We start from the raw sequence: 17,400 nt of genomic DNA on the forward strand, positions 1-17,400 counted from the left end.
CGGTGCAGTGTGCCTGTCCATATTTACAAGGAACTCTTATGACCTTGTAAATATGGACACCATTCATGCATTACTCTGCAGGAAAAAGCCATTCCATGGGTGCTGCTGTGGGTGTTTCTAGGTAACATTCAGGGAACTTGATGCATTCCCATATTTTCGAGGTTTTGAAAAACTTGGAATGCATCAGTTTCCTACTTCTCCCCAGGGGATACGTAAAGGAGGAGCAACGAGGCACAACAAGGAGAAATACTTTTATTTCTCCTTGTTTTTCATTATTCTATGTATGCTGCATTCTGCAGCACACATAGAAAGGGGATAACAAATCTTGTGATTGTTTATGTGCATGCAAGGATCCATCCCTGCACAAAAACAATCACCCCTACAATGCAGACACACTTGCACAATGGCGCAAGGGTGCCTGCGTTGGCGCATGCAAGCCAATTGTGAGCCAGCGCAGGGGAAAAGGACATGAATGCATCATATCTTGTTGATACAGTGTAGTCCTGCCCTTTTCTTTTGATGCACAGGAGTGCAGCAGGAAGGCCTGCTGTTCTGCTGTGTATCAAAATATTATAAATGAGGCCCTACAGGTACACATGATATGGGAGCTAACACAAGAAGAAAACATACAACCGATCCTTCTCCGGGATGGCACCCAGAATCTGGAATGCTCTCCCCCCAGAAGTCAGACTGAACCCCTCCACAGCCTCCTTCAAAAAACAAGTGAAGTCGATCCTCATGGCCAAATTCTGCGGAGCGTGATGCTCAAGATTATTTCAGCTCGGTCCTTGTTCCTATACCGGATACAGGCTCCATTAAGAGCCCTCTATTTCTCCTCAACTTACCTACGTCGCCCATACCGGGACAAAGATGACGACACAGTATTAACCAGCCACGCCAAGATGGCAAGATCATGTACTTTGCTCTCAACTTGACCTTCCCCAAGTTTCTATGATTTATCATGTATTTATGTACTTTACGTAACCTAACCGGTTTTGGTCCGGTCTGTACTCTATTAACTTTACTGATTGAATAGCGCTCTGATATCCGCCAAGGATCTTGTTTGCGCTCTATAAAACCTTCTAAATAAATAAATAAATAGAGGTTTTCTAGACTGTGAGCAAATGGTTTGTGGAATTCTTCCTTACAGGCAGGAAGCTGGTCACTGTGGTCCTGGTGCAGACACCACTGACACTGAGGGGCCCAGTGCCACGGAGGGTGAGGAGACTGGCACTTAGGCCACAAATAACTCATCATAATCTTCGGAGGCCTAGTGGTGGTGGACACTACTGCTACATTTCCACCTGCATCGTCGTGTGCCACCCAGGTGTTCATCTCCAACCTCCCTCCCTCCTGTGCCCCTCCCAGTTGGCAATAGCAGCTCCACTAATAAGGGCGGCATCAACTTTGCTGCAGGCACATCCCCCCTGCCCCAGTCTCCCAGGCTGTGTTTAATGAGGAGGCTACTGATCTATTGCAGACTATCAATGTAGGCCAGACCGCATTTGTGAATGCCATCCAGGGGCTAAGTGGTCAGATGACCCAGATGCTGGTTTTCCTGAATGATATTCACAATGCCATATCTTGCCTAATGCAGTAATTCCAGGGTCTGGTCTACTTTTTGACCACAGCCTTCCACCCACCCCAGACACATGCCTTAACTACCAACCTTCCCCATTCTTTCTAAATCCCTCTTCCCAGCCCTATCCACAGCACAAGCACAACTTTCCATGCATCCACTCAGACACACAGAAGCAGCACATCCTCACATAAGCAAAAACACAGCAAGAAACACAGAGACACACACACACATGAAATACCACTCCCCACCACCACAACCAAAAACACACCTGGAGACACCACACCAAACACAAAGCAAACACCCACACACACCACCAACACACCCACTAACATCACACCCAACACAACACAAATAGCCACACCAATCGCCAGCACACCAGCAGACACCACACCCAGCATAACACACATATGCACCAGCACATCCACAGGAACCACAAACACACACAGCACCTCCAGAGCAGACACATCCACACGCACACCTACTGTACACAAACACCGACATCACCCACACAACAAACACCCTGTAATAATACAAACCAGAACATACACCACATACGCCAGACCGAAAGGCACCCACACCATCAACAGACATATGCACAACAGACCCTACCGCTCCTTCTACCTCCCAAGCTTAAATCCCTCTAAAACAGTATGCCCATTTTCAAAAGGAAGATGTAATGTTTGGCCCGGCCCTAATGCCTTCCTCATCCCAGACCACCCTCCCAATAGTAAGTCCACCTCACCCAAATGTCTTGCTACCCCTTCTACACCCCAACCCACCTCTTCCACATTCCAACCCACCCCATCCAAACCCACCCCTGTCAAACCCAAGAACCCCCCAGCTAAATAAAATCATTGAGGTGCCTGCTCTCTGCCCCATAGATGCCCATTCCAGAGGAGGTTTATTTCAGAAGTGTAAATAGGAGGGAAAATAAGGGCATGCAACTCAAACTTTGAACTTTCTGGCCTAGTGTCTTTGATGGTATACCCTTTTAAAGTATATGTTACACAATATACTGATAAGAACATTTTGATTTGAGAATACCTTTGTCCTGACCATATGTTTGGATTGTTACTGATTGTTTTCTGATTATGTTATTTCTGCAGTGACAAGTACATGTTGGATATTTTTTAAAAGGCATACATTAGTGTTGGACATTTGTGATGGACATGTTCATTTTAGTGCAAGCATCCATCATGTTACTGGACACATACATAAAATGCATATATATTTCTGTTATCGTGATTGGAGAATGCATGCATGTTTATTTTATCATGATGTACATATATACACAGTGCATTACACAGGGAACCTGACACTTTCCAGTTTAAAGACAACCAATGTTTTCATTAATTGCACAGACCAAGAGGACATGTGACTATCATACATCTCTGACATGTTGGCAGTTTAGAGGTCAGATTGTTTATACATTCTGTGTACACCCACTTGTAGCATTTTGTAGTGTAAATGCTACATTATCATGGGCTTGAGTTATTCCTATTGTGTATACTGTTTATGTTTATGATCAGTTAGGTTAGGTAACATTTTTGCACACACTTTTATGGACACATTTCTATTTGTGATTGCTGTGACTTTTGTGTAGGTGTCCATGCCATGACTGCAGTTAGTGCCAGAATGGTGATGTTTTACTAGTATCTCAAGGTGTTTTTTGAAAAAAAATCTTAAGTACGACTTTACAGACATATGCATTGCACATCTTTATAGTATTGCTTGCAAGTTTTTCTTAAACATGCTCAAGTCCAGTGCTAATGTACAGCTACAGTTCTGAGGATGACAGGGTAAACAGTGATTTATCTTCTGTACAGGCGACAACCGGGTTGACTTTCATTTTGGTCCAGGAGCAGCAGCAACAGCAGGACTTTTATGATCGGATTCATGGGAAAATTATTCCAAAAGTAAGTTTTGTGCTTATATCCCTCCTAATCTGCCAAATTAGGTGTGGCGGCTTAGCCGTCTCAGTTAGGTTGACGGGAATGGATATTGTGATTGGCTCATTGGTAAAAGGGGCTGCCGTCCCACCGCCAGTCGCTTTTACCTATGTCGCTGTCGATGCAGGCGGTGGTTCATGGCGATGATGGCGGTGACGGCAGACCGACATCTGCAGTCTTTCATTTACGGGATCAACAACATCTAAATCGGTCAGGCAGACCACCAAGTCGACGGATGGGAAATCTGACTGTTACAATCAAGTTTTAAACTACACATAGTAAAAATGTGAAATTCAGAAAAAATGAGTAGGCCATACCCCACTAATGTCAAGCTAAACTTTCTGATTATATTGAGCTCAGTAAAATCATTGCATTTGCAACTTTTTGATATTAATTAAATTATGGAATTATTAATTCGTGGAATCTGTTTCCATAATAATAATCTATAACCCACTCAACAGCCATGCACACAATAACGTGCCCACTAAATGCAATGCTCATGAGCTCTAATTAAACAGATGCAGTTATACATGTTGGAAATCATCTTACAGATGAAATTATGCATCACATTACCCATACCACTTTAACAGAGATAACTATAAATCCAGTATTAATAATTTGTATGATTATCTGTAATTGTGAATTTACATTTTGCTTTTTGGTGGTATATTTACTGGTATTTGCTGCATGCAGATGATTCCCAAACTTTTCCAAAGAAAGTGCCCCGATGATTCGGTGCACGGAAAGTTACGGGGCGATCAGTCAAGTGGGAACCAAGAAGAAAGGAAGTTAAAAATAGTGTTTTTCCAATGTTAATTCCTATAGAGATTTTAGTTGCGACTACAGCCCAAACTGCTGGACGGAATTACACCAAATTTGGCAGAAAGGTAGCTCTTGTTCCAGAAAGAACCCTTTTTGTTATTTGGTGTACATCTATTCAGTAGGTTTCGAGATATTTGAGATGTCATCAGTGATGTCACTGACCATGTCATGAGTGATGTAATATGTGAAGTCATAAGCAGTGCATTGCAGAGTCATACATTATAGTTAGTTCAGCTAACTATAACTGCTGAATTTCACTTATTTTGTATGAGTGAAATCTGGGCTTTACAATAACCGTTTCCGTGCTATAAAGCTTTATTTGACATATATCATCAAAACATGTGTCAAAAATTATCCATAGTTTCATCCATACTAATATAATAAAGAGAGAGCCCAAACCTTTGAGGCGGGTAATCTCAGGAACCACAGCACCAATCACAACACCCAATACAGCGTTGGAAAGGGCAGTTGCAGCAGAAAGACATAGGCTATGCAGATGCCCACCATATACATTTAAAAGGTAAAAGAACCGTGCCAGCAAAGTAGTCCCTTGTGGGCGTGTCTGCGTTGTGCTGTGGGCGTGTGCTGGGGGCGTGGGCTTGTGCGGGGGGCGGGATTACGGAGAAAAAAAAAGCGAGCGTTGTGCCCAATATTTCATTGTTTTTTCTTCCCAGGTTCTGTACATTCCAGCTCCGGGTGTCCACCGGTCTCCCTTTAAATACCCCTGCACCCCATAATCATAACCCACCCTTACTCCTTAAAATACCCCAACACCCTTAAACACTAACCAATCTTAACCCTATAAATATACCCTGTACCCCAAAACACAAACCTATCCCTAAACTCTAAAAATACCCCTGTACCCCAAAATCCAAACAGCCCTGAACCCTATAAATACCCCTGTACCTCAAAACCCAAACCTACCCCTGAACCCTAAAAATACCCCTGTACCCCAAAACCCAAACCTAGCCCTGAACCCTAAAAATACCCGTGTACCCCAAAACCCAAACCTACCCCTGAACTCTAAAATACCCCTGTACCCCAAAACCCAAACCTAGCCCTGAACCCTTAAAATGACCTTGTACCCCAAAACCCAAACCTACCCCTGAACCCTAAAAATACCCCTGTACCCCAAAACCCAAACCTAGCCCTGATCCATAACAATAACCCTGTACCCCAAAACCCAAACTTACCCCTGAACCCTAAAAATACCCCAATACCCCAAAACCCAAACCTAGTCCTGAACCCTAAAAATAGTCCTGTACCCCAAAACCCATACCTATCCCTAAACCCTAAAACTACCCCGGTACCCCATTACCCAAAACTATATCTGAATCCTTAAAATACCCAAACACCCCAAAACATATACCTCAGTACTCCAAAACATATACCCCTATACCCATACTTACCTTATCCAAACGTTAAAAAAAACCATGCTTTTACCATTCATGCATTTACAACGAATTTCGTTGTAAATGTATGCGTGGTAAAAGCATATAAAATGTAATGCAATGCGTTATAATGGCATTGTGGAGTCATGGTACTTTCGTAATGAAAGTATGCGGAGTGATGGTATGGGGAAAGAAAGTTGCGGAATAATGGGTGTTTACCCTAAGTACATTGGTGGCACGGCGGCCCACATCTCCAGCAACATACTCATATTTTTTCACCACCGATTTGAAAAATGTACAGGTCTCTCTCATGGATGGCCAGCACCGACATACCCTTTTAGACACACCTCCCACCACAAGTTCTAGAATTGCGAACTTTAGAGCTGGGGAGCTACGTTCGAATCTCGGCATCAGCTCAACATCCTGTGATTCCAGGCAAATCGCTTTGTCTCCCCGTGCCTACCACAAATGAATGTATTCTTCTGTAATGTAAATTGTGCTCATGCCATGTTGTCGAGTTCGTGCTATATAATATTGCAAGGAAAAATAAAGTAGGGAAACTCGAGTTCACACACTACTGAACGCGCACTCTTAAGTGCATCAGCAGTGCACTGTGAATCAGAGTGTTTCACAGGCCTGTCACAGATAAGAAATGCTATAAAAACGAAATCCTACAAAACAATATACTACTGGCCGGCAGCAATTCATACCCGGACAACGTCGGGACGGCTGCTAGTAAAAAATAAACCCAATTCCAACGATACGATTAATATATATGTTGGCTTTTGATAACACTGTTCATTTAAAAACCCATAGATTATTAAAAATAGAATAAACGAAAAACTGTACACAGTTCTAAAATGGGAGTTCACAAAAAAATTAACTTCTTCATAAAAGCCTAGGGACTCGGAAAAGCCCATGAACAAGTATTTAATGATATTTACAACAATGCGTCAGTGGTTGCAGACCGACCTATAGATTTTATGATATCATTGATTTTGTCCTTAATACCCACGGCCACCCAAGGTACTTCGCAACGGCTGTTAAAATGGTGGGTGAAGTACTTGTGCATATAATTCTTTCGCCTTCCACACTTCTACGTGTGCCTAGCAGCTTACATAAAGGTCTCAGCCAAACCTGATGGGAAATTACATAGGCTGGACAGGCAAAAAGAATATGTGCTACTGTTTCTCTATAGGTCGGGCAAAATGGGCACTTATTGTCAGTTGGATTAGACCACCTTGCCGTGAAAGATCTCAAGGGTAGCGAACTCACCCTCAACTGGAAATACAGCTTCCTTTCTTGTGCTTTTGTTATGATATCCCAGTAAGGTTCGAGGTGCGTAGTGTGCTTAAATTCTAAAAATCTTCCTGTCAATGTGACTGCTTCACAATGTCTCCAGGTGTTAAAAGTGATTCTCTCCCAATATTTTTCCTTCAAATGCTTTTCTGTGGGAAAACTAGCCTTTGACGGATCTTCCCAGAGCGATATCAGACCAAGGTCGGCCAGAATATCTCTAACACCCTGCAGCCATTTGATCTTATGGAAGCTGTCAGATTTAATTATATCCACAAAACCTGCGTCATAAACTTTCAATTCCGGTGTTGTCCATAGCCTGCTTTGGGGGAGATTGGTAATGTTACGTAGAAACCCTATTTTGAGACACGGTAAGTTCAGATGTATTCTCAAGACCCCAAAGTTCTGCACCATAGAGGGCTGACCTGATCACTTTCGTGTCATAAACCTGGAGCACTGGTCTAATGGGTTTGGTAAGTGACATTTTATGGTCTAGATGTAGTGCTCCCGCCATTTGCTGGTGTTTGCGTGATGCCAGGTTAATTTGTTGGTTCCACTTCAGGTTACTCTGTATGTGTACCCCCAAGTATGTGAACGCTCCTACCCGATCCAATGGTCAAATATTCATGTATATATTGCCTTTAAAAGTTTTGTGCGGGTTGAAGGCCATGAATTTCATCTTCGACACATTTTCCTCGAGACCACGCTCCAGACAGAACCCTTCGAAAATTGATAGGGCACGCTGGAGCCCACTCAGGGTCTTCGTAATTATCAATGTGTCGTCGGCGAACATTAGGATTGGTATTTTCACCATTGCTAAAGTCGGGGCATCACTATTTTCTGGTGCCATATAATCAACAATTCCATTAATGAACAGGGAAAATAAAGTAGGTGTAATAGCGCACCCCTGTCGCACCCCTTGTTCTATTGGAAATGGGCTGGTGACCATACCCTGGGTACCCCAACGGATATTGGCATAGTTGTTCTCGCGCAGTCTCATTATAAGTGTAGGGAGATCATTAGGCAACCCCATTTCCTGCAACTTCATCCACAGACAGGAACGGGGAACGAGATGGAACGCGGACTTTAAATCTAAGAAGGTTGCATATATACTGCCTTTGCCCAGGACTACTGTTTTCCACAGTAGTAAGATGAACCAAAACACCTGATCGATGGTATTAGTAAAAGCCTGGAACCCAGCCTGCGGGGGGTACGTGTGCTATGTTTATCTATCCAATCATTGATCTTATTGGGAATCATTCTACCCACAACCTTTTGTATTGAATCAATCAAACTAATGGGTCGGAAATTGCCTGGTAGTGATTTTTCCCCTTTTTTGTACACTGGAAATTTTTCAACTCCTTTCCAGGAGTCCGGTACAGGGGTGCCTTGGGCAACTGCGTTGGCCACTGTGGCGATGTATCTTCCCCATCTTGTTTTGTCATGTATAAAGACATCAGCAGGGATGCCAACAGGACCGGGCGCTCTCCCGCCTGTTACTGCATCAAGAGCTAACATCACATGATTAGTGTTAAAAACATCTTCCATATAAAATACATGACTGGAGTCGACAAAAATGTTCGCTAACTGGCTTTGCTCATATTGCAATTTAAAGTGTTTAACCCAGTCTTCCTTCATACAATGAGTTTGAGGTTGCTTGGGTTGCCCCCCCGATCCCATTTTAGGATGCTCCAGAACAGTTTGCTATTATTCTGGGTGCTAGCTTCCTTAAGGTCTTGCCAGTGTTTCTCGTCCCAGGAGCGTTAGGCTTTGAACATAACTCTCTTGTAAGCCTGCCTGGCTCTGCGTACCAACGCAAGTCTCCTTCTTTATCGCCTGCCCAAGGAGTGCTCTTATTTGTCTACATTCTTTGTTGAACTAGCGGCTGGGCTTCTGGCCTCCAGGTTTCTTTGGTTTGCACTGCTTAACAAAATAGGCTCTTAGGTGCTTAAAACAATGTTTGTGAGCCTGCATGGTGAGCACCAGCAGGGCTTTACTGGACAGAGTTTTGCCTAGCTCTGATAGGGCACAATCAACATCTTTTGAAATAATATCCATGGTCTCAGAGTTTTCTGCTAGTCTTTCCCATTTGAGACGTCTCCTGTCATTGGTAAGAACCAAGTCATGAGAATGCAGTTCAACCTCTCCCTCTTGCGTTCTCTTGTGCTTCCACCATCTAACGGATGCACACAGTCGGTTGTGGTCACTTTCCGTGCGGTCTCTAGCTACCATCTCAATGACTGTATGTCAGAGTTTGAGGTTCACAAGGATATAGTCTATCCTGCTCTTACTACGCCCATTATTGAACGTATTCGCTCCCTGCCTGTCTTGCTGCGTCCTACCATTTAGTGCCCTCATCCCATGTTTAAGGCAGATGGAATTTATCTGAACAACAATCTGCAACCACTTTTTTACAGGGTCAAGTTCTAGTTTCGGGATTACCCACTGGGCATCTTCTTCAGCAGAAAGTTGCCATTTTCCCTTGGCTAGTGGTTCGAAGGTTGTGCTAAAACTTGGGATTTTCCTCTTCTAGTTCCCCTCACATAAATATTATAAACATCAATGCTCTCAAGCGGATCTATTTTAAGTCTCAGTGCCGGAATATCATTGCTCTTGGAGAGGAGCACCTTTATGCTAATGTCCAGGTCTTGGCGAACCCATATGATCAAACCTCCTGATAGTCGGCCTTTTGCTCCTTTAGTTGCCGGTATATGATAATTTAGATAACCTATGTAGTATTGTGGTGCCAAGAGCCATGTCTCCTGAAAGAGACAGACGTCGAAACAATTGATGAAAGCCAACCAATCCGGGTCTATGAATTAGGAACTCTACCCCGCAATATTCCATGATATCTTTGAACATTGACTATTGGTGTTTTGGATACTAGATAGGCCATATGGCTCCACTGGTGAAGTTTGATAGGACTCGCTCCGGCCCATTAGATGGAAAGAAGATGGGGTTGCCATTTGAATGGGCTTGATAGATCTGTTGGTGCAGTTGGAATCCCTGACTATATGGCTGCACCTATGGACTTCCGGAATACCAACACCTTCAGGTACATGGCATGTGGTCACCAGCCCATTTGGCTCCACAAGGTGGTTATGACTATGCTTGTGCTGACTTTCTGGCTCAGATGGGACTGGTAGTACACCCAGAGGGGACTCAATAGTACTGCTATTGCCAGAAAAATTCATGGCTGAGTACCTACCCTTTGGGACTGTTGGATAGTCAACACAACCCTGATATAATCCAGGCTCACCTAACAGTCAATCGATACCCTCCAATGTAGAGCTATCCATCCTTCCCATCTGTAGCTGCCCCAAATAATTGCTAGTCAGAATTACAAGCGGGGACCTCCTCAATTGGATAGTGAGGAATCGGGGGAACTGGTTCAAAATTCAAGAGCAAATACATTTCCGGCCAGCTCTTCATTCTGCAGGGTTAGTTCTATACAGTCCAAATGATTCAAGGGGGAAGTGAGTCTACACACCTTGATAACATCTTCTCTAATCACTGACCGAGATCCCCATTTATAGCGAATCGAATGGATAGCCTTGTTGGTCAGTGAATGCACGCTTTCTGGGCTTTTATTGTAGTCCAACTTGGGAACATTCACCATATAGATTCTATGTCTATTATATGCTTTAGCTGTGCTCTGATCCCACCTCACATCTGTTAATGCATAAAGGTGTGCTGATTTTAGTGCTCCTATGAGAACTGCTGTCGTGCAGTGAGTACCCTTTTGATGTTTCAATATTGCGAGGCCTAGTGCAAGTAGAAGGTGAATAATTATTTCTGTTAGAGTATGGTGGGGAAGATTTTGGGGGCGATTTCCCCTTGACCACCTTACTGGACAGTGGGGTAGCTTTTTTCTGGCTACCAGTGGTCAGCTGGGGGGCAGATCTGGCCTGGGCAGATGGTTGACTAAATAGTGATGGGTTGGGAATTCCGTTCACTACACAGATTGTTGCAAGGGGCCCTGCTTCTCTAACATCAGCCTCAGGGACCCAATTTCATCTCGAAGTAAGCATAAGACATTCAATATGTCCTGCAGTTCCGGTGTTTTGTTACCTACCAGCTCAGTGGTAACACCTGGAAGCAGTATGGGGGGCTGCATAATTCCCTCTCCCTGAATATCTGATAATATGGCAAAGTACTATGGGCTCTAAAATTTGGGAATGTCTGCCATTTAGCTCTGTTTGACTAGAAGTACTAACAGTGGAATCAATCTCCCTAGCTGCATTTGGTCGACTCTCTTCGATGGCGCTCCATTTTTTTTCAACGTTGTAAACATGGCGGGAATGCAGGACCCTTCTCAGAGTTTGAACACAGGTCTTGACCATTACCAGGGTGGACCTGATCCTATGAGTGTTCAAGCTTGAGTCTGTAGCTAAAATGTCCTTGCATTCTTCAATTAATGTGTCTATGCGGTCCATTACACAGTTGTTACCAGTGTTCTTGGTTGCCTTTCTTGCCTTTTTCCTTTTAATACTTCTACCCGCATTCCCATCTTCCCCATCTCCACCACGTTCTATTAGCTTTCTTTTTCCCATATCAGGAAGAATAGTTGTACAACAGCGTGGGTTAACCCTTCCACCAAACACGGTGGTATTTCAATCGATGTACAGATTTACAGATCTGGGTAGGTGGGAAATAGGTGAGTGGGATAGATGCACAGTACCTTTCAGTCCGGGGTTAGACTCTTGTGACGTACACGCCGCTGGTGATGATGCGCGCTTTTGAGCGCGAGGGGAGATGCCCAGCTCCTCCCCAGCAGGTGATGGTTTGTGGGGCTTGGAGTCCCCAGCAGGCAGCAAGGCTGAAAGCATCTCGCGCCACGGGTGATGATGCGTGCTTTTGAGTGCGAGGCGGGATGTCCAGCTCCTCTCCAGCAGGTGATGGTTTGTGGGGCTTGGAGTCCCCAGCAGGCAGCAAGGCCGAAAGCATATCGCGCGCGTGTGATGATGCACGCTTTTGAGCGCAAGGCGGGATGTCCAGCTCCTCCCCAGCAGGTGATGGTTTCTAGGGCTTGGAGTCCCCAGCCGGCAGCAAGGCTGAAAGCGTCCCTGTAACCTTTTTTGCCAGTGAATATTGTAGTGTAGTTCCTATATTCCCAATAGGCTCTGCGCATTGGAATGATATATCCTATAGATTTGACGTAGGACTGAGGTTGACTAGGTCTCTAACGAATATGTTAGACTTAATTGTAAGTGCCAGCTAGCTCAGAGGTCACTAGAAACTTTCTCGAATACACAAGAAGGGATTAGTTTCTGACAACCGCATAAACATGACAACTTTGTTTCCCCAAGAATAAACGTATCTTCAGAGTCGCGGAAACAATAGATAGATATTTTACTCAGTCAATCATGCATGCTTTGTTTCATCAGAGGTGCAGAGAACATAGAGAGATGGATGTTTTCAATAAAAAAGATTTATTGAACAGTCTTATTTCTCATGCAAAAGAAATTAACTGCTACAATCGTAATACTGGCTGCGAAGTATAATGCGTACAGAAAGAGTAATATAAAATGATACTGTAAAAGCATTGTATGGTTTCTAAACCATAAATAAATACATACATAAGTAACAAAGGCTAAAAGTACTCAACTGGTGCTTCTAAAATACGCCTACCCCAATGTACCTAACCTAAGTCTAGTACGCGGGAAGAAGTAAGTGTGGTGTAGCATAGGATTAGTTTCTTTGCCAAGAATCTATCCAAGATTTCTCTTAGGGTCTAATCAGCTCCGTACCTTGGTTTTAGAATAAAGGAGGTCTGGTATCTCTGTCTCGGGACTCGATTTCCCAACACCCCGCAAGGGGAGCTTGGTAACACTGGAGCTGAATTCTCAGCGAGAGAAAAGACAGCTTCTCGATCAGTGCGTCAACTGGAGGGTTGGCTTCCTTCTGCACTTGCTGTAGCGAGCTGCGTCGGGCAAGTAGATAGTCGAGCTGCTCCGAACCACTGTGTCTTTGCTAGAGCAAGTGTAGGCATATTTATACCTTGAAGGTGCCTAGTTTAATGTAAAGTCGGGCATAATAACGTCAGAAAAGAACCCCAAGGGAATGGTAGTTCTTTGAAAACTCCATGAGTTCTTGGACAAATCCATATTCAAGCAAGGGGATGTCCCTGACTGCTTAAGCCGATTTTTCCAAGAAATCGTTGTGGCTTTTTGGAACGTGTGAAAGTAGCCATGCCTGTATTTGGACTGCATGGGCTATGTCTAAATATGGGTATGATTTCTATGCCTATATATTTGAGATGTTATCAGTGATATCATTAGTGATGTCACTGACCATATCATGAATGATGTAATATGTGACATCATCACCAGTAGATTGCGGGCGCCAGAGGTACAGTTAGTACAACTAACTATAACGGAGGAATTTCAATGGTTTTGTACAAGTGAAATGTCCAGCTAACTATAACTCCCCCGAAACCTATGGTTTTTTCAGTGAATTTCTAAGGTTTTTTAAATGAAAATTCCTAACTATAACCTGCGTGAAACCTATGTTTTTTTCAGTGAATTTCAAAGGTTTTTTAAATGATAATTCCAAAGCATAACCTGCCTTAAACCCAAGGTTTTTTTCAATGATTTTGAAAGATTTATTCAATAACAATTTTTAAATCTATTAATTGTTATATTTATTTATTTGATACTGATTTACCATTTTTGTTCAAATATATTTATTTTTAGATATTTTTTTTTAGATTACATTACACATTTTTAATAAATATATATTTAAAAAAAATGTAACATATATATTTTTGATATTTATTAAAATATTTTTATATTTTCTTTTTAAAAAAATTAGGCAGTCCCACAACCATAGCGCACCTCTCTCGATTGCTGCGCAGAACGTAGCCACCATTTTACAATTGTTCTGTAGGATGCGCGTAGGGTGTGCGGTAGGTGCGTATTTTCATGCGCGATTGCTGTGTGACCCGTACGTGACTTCAAGCGCATACACAACATATACGTATCATGCTACACCGCATGCGCGCATTTCCGCATGATGTCATGTACGTGTTCAATGCGGTAGGCGCTCAACTTCCGTGAAATTATTCGGTATAAAAAATATAGATATATATGTATTTAATATAAATATTAAGGAGAAAAAATAATATTCTTTTAGTTTTAATAAACATATTACTTTTAAATGCAATTTATAGAAGTCGCGCTAGATGCGTGCTGCGTGTAGGCACCCAACGCTCATCCCATGTGACCAAAAAATAGAGATTTCATTGGTTTATAACACTCACTGTTCTAACTATTGAAGAACCCCACCCATTATAATCACTCTTCTTAGACCTTCCTTCAGAGAAGATCTGTTCTGAGAAAAACCTCACTTTTTCGTCATTGGAAACCTGAACTTCTTTTTTGGATTCAAAAATGGCTACACCACTGCAAGAATCATCTGATTCTGATGATTTTGATACTGAACAATTTCTACCAGAACCTCACCCTCCTAAAAGATACACATCCATCGTTTGGAAATTTTTTACTTTTCCGGAGGGACAAAAGAAATGTAATGCCACCAAAGTAACATGCAACATTTGCCAGGCAGTGCTGTTCAGAAGAGATCCTTATAAAAAAATACTCATGTGGCACTGCTAGTATGCGCAAGCACCTCCAATCCCAGCATCCTGTGAACTATGCTCACGAAGAATGTAGAAGATTGGGCCAAAATGCACCTCCACCACCAGCAATACCAAGTACTTCAGTGTTATCACCTTCCACATCGCCACCGGACATACGTCTCTAATTTGTGAAAGTTAGAATGCACTGCGTGAAGTATTTTGTATAATTTGTTATGGGGAGCAATCAGTAGACCTAGTTTGCGGAGCAAGTAATAACCATCAATGCTAGTTTTTTTTTAATTCCCTCAAAGTTCCATGGTTTTGTTCGTCCTGTTAACTGTTTTTTCTTTTTAAAAAAAACCCAAAAAACAAAAAATCAACAAAAAAATTAAAAGTACAAAAAAACTAAAAAAAAGCTATTTTCAGAACTAATTACTCTGGTTAAAGAAAGAGCTAGATGTATATGCTAGTGTGTGAAAGTTGTCATAAATGTATACGTACTGCATAATTGACTAAAGAATGCATTTGTCATATATGATGAATGTATAACTGCAGAACTATAAGGAAGTGTTGTACCATGACACGGTAAGCTCTTTAGCTACAGCGTGCTCAGCTACTTCGGAAGGACACAGATGCAACATATGTACATATATAAGTTGGAAGTCTGTCCTTCCCTCTCCACTGCTGCTTAAACTGCAAGCAAGCGGTGGGTGATACAGGCACCCTTGCACCATGGTGCAAGAATATCTATCTCGTGTGGAGTTTCTTTTTATGCAGGAAGACACACCTTCCTGCACAAAAACAAACAGTAAAGGCATTTTTCTCCTACAATGCATGCTGCACATTGTAGTGTATATTTGAATGAAAAAAATGAGAAGAAATGAAAACAATTCTGTGGCAGATTAACAAGCTCTCTGCGTCACCAGTACATCACTATTTGTGACGTACTGGTTGCGCAGGTGGCTCCTCCATATTTACAAGGAGAAAAAAAGTTACAGTGCGTGACTTTTCCTTTTCTTCTTCATACGCAGCTCTTTACGTATATATATATTACATCATTCATAACACGGTTAGTGACGTCACTGATCACATCACTGATGACATCTCCTATGACATCACTTATTACATCACTGATGACAGCATCCAGTGAATGTGGTTTGGTTTGTTATTTAAATATGTATTATATATAGAACAATCTGCATTAAAGAATGAGTTGTTATAAAAAAAAACTCTGGATAAAGGGTTTAGTAGCAGTGTGATTGATTGTTTACTTTACTAATTTATACTGTCTCATTAAATATATTGAATAGTGACTAAACTGTGTGAATATTTCTATTACTTTGACACTTGTTCTGTAAACTGCTGCACCAGTTGGTTACTAGCTACGTGAAAGTCTATATCATTTATTGATTACTTAACTAAGTATATGTATGGGAGAATGAATGTGTGTGTGGTTCGGTGGGGGATGTGTGGCTGCCCAAAGATGTGTGAATAGTTGATTCAGTAGGTATATGACGTTAAGACTACATGTTATAACAATTGAGTTAACATCTTTATGGGTGTGGTGATGAGCAAATATATCTCTCAATAGTACATGTGCAATAAAGTACAAAAATAAAAGGCAACGTATGTGACATTTCTTGTATATAAAGAAGTATACATATGACTCAGCGATTGCATCAGTAACTGTATAGATAACTGTATACTTGTATTAGTGATTTTATAACACTAACTATGAGTTACTATCTATATAAATAAATAAAGTGCTGTTTGTATAAGTGTTAGGGGTAGTGTTTTAGGGTTTAGGGTAGTGTAGTGGGGTTTGTGTAGTGAATGGGTTGTGCTAGGGATAGATTTAGGGTTTAAGGTAGTGCATAGGTCTTTGTCTAGAGTTAGGGGTCATGTTGATGGTACATTTAGCATTTAGGGTAGTACACTGGTTTCTGTGTAGTGTAGGGGGTCGTGCTGAAGGTAGTGTTTTAGGGTTTAGGATAGTCCAGTGGTGTTCGTCTACTGTAGGGCATAGTGTTTTAGGGTTTAAGTTGGTACAGTGGTGTTTATATACTGTAGAGGTTCATGCTGGGGATAGTGTTTAGGGTTTACGGTAGTGTAGTGGTGTTTGTGAAGTGTAAGGGTTTTGCTGGGGGTATGTATTAACATTACACTATCACCACCCTAAGCACAATTGTCAGTAGTAACCCCAAAAAAATTCCAAATGAAGTTATCAGCAGAATTCTAGGAAAACGTATATCAATATTAAATGCTTCTAATCAAGTAAAATTGAAATCATCACATGCAGTGTGCCACAAATGGTATTACCAGAACAGTAAGTCTCCCCAACTTAGATTTAAAATGCAAAAAAAAAAACAACCGCAAAGGTGCACCACAACAAACAAGATAATAAGTGCAAAAAGTATTTAAGCACAATAAAGAAATATAACATGAAGAAATGTTGTTAGTCTTCTTTTAATCTTTAATTTTCAATTTGCAGTGAAACATAAACAGCCGACGCGTTTCGTCCCAAGCCGGGACTTCTTCAGGGCTGTCGGTAAAAAACATATACATACAATCAATTTTGTGTACAACGAATGACTTACAATCTGACAATCTAAACAACAACAGACAAATTAAAACCTTCCTACGATAGACATGGAGCTATATACATTGATCCTTGGGCCTCAGCCCACAGACAATCTGTAATCTTGGGGTTACAGCCAAACATCGGAATATGTACACATGTGTGAACAATTTATTACGTTAAAAAAATTATAAACATTATTT

The sequence above is a fragment of the Lissotriton helveticus genome, chromosome 2_1 (genome assembly GCF_964261635.1).
Source record: "Lissotriton helveticus chromosome 2_1, aLisHel1.1, whole genome shotgun sequence".
NCBI lineage: Eukaryota > Metazoa > Chordata > Amphibia > Caudata > Salamandridae > Lissotriton > Lissotriton helveticus.